Below are 6,382 nucleotides of genomic sequence, written 5' to 3' on the forward strand. Positions count from 1 at the left end.
TTGAGGTTTCTCTGGTAAAACCTTTTGTGTTATAGAAAAAAAAGGTATAAAAATGATTTTCTGACAAAAATAAATATGTAAATTTCACCTCTACTTTGCTCTAAATTCCTGTGAAACACCTAAAGGGTTCATAAACTTTCTAAATGCTGTTGTGAATACTTTGAGGGGTCTAGTTTCTAAAATGGGGTGTCTAATATATAGGCCCCTCAAAGCAACATCAGAACTGAACTGGAACCTAAAAAAAAAAAAATCCTAATGAGCATTGGCTACTCCAAGATGACCCCAGTTTTGACCGTTTGTATAAACGGAGACCCCTATTAGACCGTTTCAGTGCCCGGTTTTCCCAAGCATTCACCCCCGAGAAGAGTATTTCTATTGATGAGTCCTTGGTACATTTTAAAGGGAGGCTTCAATTCCTCGAGTACCTGCCGGGTAAGAGGGCAAGGTATGGCGTGAAGATGTGTAAGCTGTGTGAGTGCATCAGGGTATACCTACAGATTTAGGATACATGAAGGGAAGGGCACCAGTATTCAGCCCCCAGAATGCTGCCCCCCTTACTGGGAGTTATGCAAAAATTGTGTGGGATTTGGTGCACCCACTGCTGGACCAGGGTTACCACCTCTACCTGGATCATTTTTATACCAGCGTCCCAGTGCCTCGCTTCCAGAAGTCCGGCGGCATGCGGCACTGCTAGAACAAATCTGAGAGGCCTCCCTAAGACTCTGCAGGGCAAACACTCAGAAGGGGTGAGAGCAGGGCACAATCTAGCAGCAACAGATTGTGTGTCAAGTACAAGACAAGAGAGATGCCACACCAGTACCCATGTACCTGTACGAGGTACCAGTACAGAGACCCCCAAACCAGACTGCATCCTGGACTACAATAGGTACATGGGAGGGGTGGACTTGTCAGATCAAGTCCTGAAGCCCTACTGCGCCATGCGGTGTGGTATGAGAAGCTGGCCGTGCACATCATACAGTTGGCATTGTACAATGCGTACGTGCTACATCCATGTACAGGCCAGACGGGAACTTTCCTGGAATTTCAAGAGGTGGTTATCAAGAAACTAATTTTTAGGGACCAAGAAGGGGGGACACCCAGTACTTCTGGAAGCAAGGCCACACGCATCGTACCAGGGCAACACTTTCCAGGAGAAGTTCCCCAAACTGGCAAGAAAGGAAAAAGTCAAAAGAGGTACAAAGTCTGCTATAAGAGGGGGATAAGGGATGACACAATATATCAATGTGACGTGTCCCGAAAAACTAAGGCTCCGTATGAAAGAGTGCTTCAAAATGTATCATACATCACTTGATTTTTAATCTACCCCAGTTTTACTTACCCTGATGCACTCCGCACAGATTATCCCCCTTATCTTTCCCTTCTGAGCCCTGCCGTGTGCCCAGGCAGCTGATAACAGCCACATTGAGGGTATTGCCATATCCGTGAGAACCCACATTACAGTTTATGGGGTGTATGTCCCGGTAAAAATGCTCACTACACCTCTAGATGAATGCCTTAAGGGTGTAGTTTTTAAAATTGGGTCACTTCTCAGAGGTTTCAACTGTACTGGTACCTCAGGGGCTTCTGCATACATGACTTTGCACCAGAAAATCCCCAGTAGACCAAATGGTGGTCCTTTCCTTCTGAGCCCTCCCATGAGCCCAAATGTCAGTTTATCACCACAAATTGGGCATTGCCGCACTCAGGACAAATTGGGCAACAAAATTGGGTATTTTATTTCTTGTGAAAATAATATATTTTGAGCTAAAAAAAACATATTATTGGAAAAAATTATATTTTTTTAAATTCCCAGCCCAATTCAAATAAGTTCTGTGAAGAAACTATGGGGGTCTAAATAGTCACATAACCCATCATTTAATTCCTTGAGGGGTGTAGTTTCCAAAATGGGGTCACTTCTGGTGGGTTTCCATTGCTTTGATACCTCTGGGGCTCTGCAAATGCGACATGGCACCCAAAAACCAAACCAGCAAAATCTGGACTCCAAAGAACACACAGCGCTCCTTCCCTTCTGAGGCCTCCCATGGGCTCAAACGGCAGTTTATCTCCACAAATGGGGTATTGCTGCACTTAGTAGAAATTGGGCAACAAAATGGTGTATTTTGTTCCCTGTGAAAATAAGAAATTATGATAAAAAATTACATGTTATTGGAAAAAATTTCATTTTTTTTATTTCACAGCCCAATTCAAATACGTGCTGTGAAAAAACTGTGCAGTCTAAATGGTAAAAACAACCATAAATGAATTCCTTGAGAGGTGTAGTTTCCAAAATGGGGTCACTTCTGGTGGTTTTCCATTGCTTTGATACCTCTGGGGCCAGGGCCGATTCTAGCTTTTCTGCTGCCTGAGGCGAAAATGGAAATGGCGCCCCCCCCCCGTCCTCCACACAAAAAAAAAAAAAAATTGTAAGTAAGAAACAACTTGTAAAACTAAACAAAAAAATTAAAGCTGTGTGAACAAAAAAATACATTAGGGCCTGTTCACATCACCGTTCGCTTCTGTTCCGAGGTTCTGTCGGGTGAACCCCGCAACGGAAAGTGAAAGTGACAGCACAGCTTCCGTTTCAGTCACCATTGATCTCAATGTTGATGGAAACATCGCTAATGGCTTCCGTTCGTCACCATTCCGGCTGGTTTCCGGTTTTCCGACGGAATCAATAGCGGAGTCGACTACGGAACGGAACGGAATCGAACGGTGATGTGAACAGGCCCTTATTGAACATCATTGTTATAAACTGCAAGGTCTCATAATGCTACAGGCAATTGTGTAGTAAATATCCCTATATTGCCCCAGCTATAAATACTAGTAAAATGACCAGGGCAACGTGTATCCAAAATTCAAACACAAAAATGAAAGAACAATGTCAGTGTTCAAACTTGTGTCAGGGCTCCTTTAATGCCACTTTACAGTCAGTATAGTAACACATGCGGCACTTTACAGTCAGTATAGTAACACATGCGGCACTTTACAGTCAGTATAGTAACGCACGCTGCACTTTACAGTCAGTATAGTAACACATGCGGCACTTTACAGTCAGTATAGTAACACATGCGGCACTTTACAGTCAGTATAGTAACACATGCGGCACTTTACAGTCAGTATAGTAACACATGCGGCACTTTACAGTCAGTATAGTAACACATGCGGCACTTTACAGTCAGTATAGTAACGCACGCTGCACTTTACAGTCAGTACAGTAACACATGCAGCACTTTACAGTCAGTATAGTAACACATGCGGCACTTTACAGTCAGTATAGTAACACATGCAGCACTTTACAGTCAGTATAGTAACGCACGCTGCACTTTACAGTCAGTATAGTAACACATGCAGCACTTTACAGTCAGTATAGTAACACATGCCGCACTTTACAGTAAGTATAGTAACACATGCGGCACTTTACAGTCAGTATAGTAACACATGCGGCACTTTACAGTCAGTATAGTAACACATGCAGCACTTTACAGTCAGTATAGTAACGCACGCTGCACTTTACAGTCAGTATAGTAACACATGCGGCACTTTACAGTCAGTATAGTAACACACGCGCCACTTTACAGTCAGTATAGTAACACATGCGGCACTTTACAGTCAGTATAGTAACACATGCGGCACTTTACAGTCAGTATAGTAATGCACGCTGCACTTTACAGTCAGTATAGTAACACATGCGGCACTTTACAGTCAGTATAGTAACACATGCGGCACTTTACAGTCAGTATAGTAACACATGCGGCACTTTACAGTCAGTATAGTAACACATGCGGCACTTTACAGTCAGTATAGTAACACATGCGGCACTTTACAGTCAGTATAGTAACGCACGCTGCACTTTACAGTCAGTACAGTAACACATGCAGCACTTTACAGTCAGTATAGTAACACATGCCGCACTTTACAGTAAGTATAGTAATACATGCAGCACTTTACAGTCAGTATTGTAACACATGCTGCTCTTTACAGTCAGTATAGTAACACATGCTGCACTTTACAGTCAGTATAGTAACACATGCGGCACTTTACAGTCAGTATAGTAACACATGCGGCACTTTACAGTCAGTATAGTAACACATGCGGCACTTTACAGTCAGTATAGTAATACATGCGGCACTTTACAGTCAGTATAGTAACACATGCTGCTCTTTACAGTCAGTATAGTAACACATGCAGCACTTTACAGTCAGTATAGTAACACATGCGGCACTTTACAGTCAGTATAGTAACACATGCGGCACTTTACAGTCAGTATAGTAACACATGCGGCACTTTACAGTCAGTATAGTAACACATGCGGCACTTTACAGTCAGTATAGTAACACATGCAGCACTTTACAGTCAGTATAGTAACGCACGCTGCACTTTACAGTCAGTATAGTAACACATGCAGCACTTTACAGTCAGTGTAGTAACGCATGCTGCACTTTACAGTCAGTATAGTAACGCATGCTGCACTTTATAGTCAGTATAGTAACACATGCGGCACTTTACAGTCAGTATAGTAACACATGCGGCACTTTACAGTCAGTATAGTAACAATTGCGGCACTTTACAGTCAGTATAGTAACACATGCGGCACTTTACAGTCAGTATAGTAACACATGCGGCACTTTACAGTCAGTATAGTAACACATGCGGCACTTTACAGTCAGTATAGTAACACATGCTGCACTTTACAGTCAGTATAGTAACACATGCGGCACTTTACAGTCAGTATAGTAACACATGCAGCACTTTACAGTCAGTATAGTAACACATGCTGCACTTTACAGTCAGTATAGTAACACATGCGGCACTTTACAGTCAGTATAGTAACACATGCGGCACTTTACAGTCAGTATAGTAATGCACGCTGCACTTTACAGTCAGTATAGTAACACACGCTACACTTTACAGTCAGTATAGTAACACATGCGGCACTTTACAGTCAGTATAGTAACACATGCGGCACTTTACAGTCAGTATAGTAACACATGCGGCACTTTACAGTCAGTATAGTAACACATGCAGCACTTTACAGTCAGTATAGTAACACATGCGGCACTTTACAGTCAGTATAGTAATGCACGCTGCACTTTACAGTCAGTATAGTAACGCACGCTGCACTTTACAGTCAGTATAGTAACACATGCGGCACTTTACAGTCAATATAGTAACACATGCGGCACTTTACAGTCAGTATAGTAACGCACGCTGCACTTTACAGTCAGTATAGTAACACATGCAGCACTTTACAGTCAGTATAGTAACGCATGCTGCACTTTACAGTCAGTATAGTAACACATGCTGCACTTTACAGTCAGTATAGTAACACATGCAGCACTTTACAGTCAGTATAGTAACGCACGCTGCACTTTACAGTCAGTATAGTAACACATGCTGCACTTTACAGTCAGTATAGTAACACATGCTGCACTTTACAGTCAGTATAGTAATACATGCGGCACTTTACAGTCAGTATAGTAACACATGCAGCACTTTACAGTCAATATAGTAACACATGCGGCACTTTACAGTCAGTATAGTAACACACGCTGCACTTTACAGTCAGTATAGTAACACATGCAGCACTTTACAGTCAGTATAGTAACACATGCAGCACTTTACAGTCAGTATAGTAACACATGCTGCACTTTACAGTCAGTATAGTAACACATGCGGCACTTTACAGTCAGTATAGTAATGCACGCTGCACTTTACAGTCAGTATAGTAACACACGCTACACTTTACAGTCAGTATAGTAACACATGCGGCACTTTACAGTCAGTATAGTAACACATGCGCCACTTTACAGTCAGTATAGGAACACATGCGGCACTTTACAGTCAGTATAGTAACACATGCGGCACTTTACAGTCAGTATAGTAATGCACGCTGCACTTTACAGTCAGTATAGTAACACATGCTGCACTTTACAGTCAGTATAGTAACACATGCGGCACTTTACAGTCAGTATAGTAACACATGCAGCACTTTACAGTCAGTATAGTAACACATGCTGCACTTTACAGTCAGTATAGTAACACATGCGGCACTTTACAGTCAGTATAGTAATGCACGCTACACTTTACAGTCAGTATAGTAACACATGCGGCACTTTACAGTCAGTATAGTAACACATGCGGCACTTTACAGTCAGTATAGGAACACATGCGGCACTTTACAGTCAGTATAGTAACACATGCGGCACTTTACAGTCAGTATAGTAACACATGCGGCACTTTACAGTCAGTATAGTAACACATGCGGCACTTTACAGTCAGTATAGTAACTCATGCGGCACTTTACAGTCAGTATAGTAACACACGCTGCACTTTACAGTCAGTATAGTAACACATGCGGCACTTTACAGTCAGTATAGTAACA

The sequence above is a fragment of the Rhinoderma darwinii genome, unplaced genomic scaffold (assembly GCF_050947455.1).
Source record: "Rhinoderma darwinii isolate aRhiDar2 unplaced genomic scaffold, aRhiDar2.hap1 Scaffold_73, whole genome shotgun sequence".
Lineage (NCBI taxonomy): Eukaryota > Metazoa > Chordata > Amphibia > Anura > Rhinodermatidae > Rhinoderma > Rhinoderma darwinii.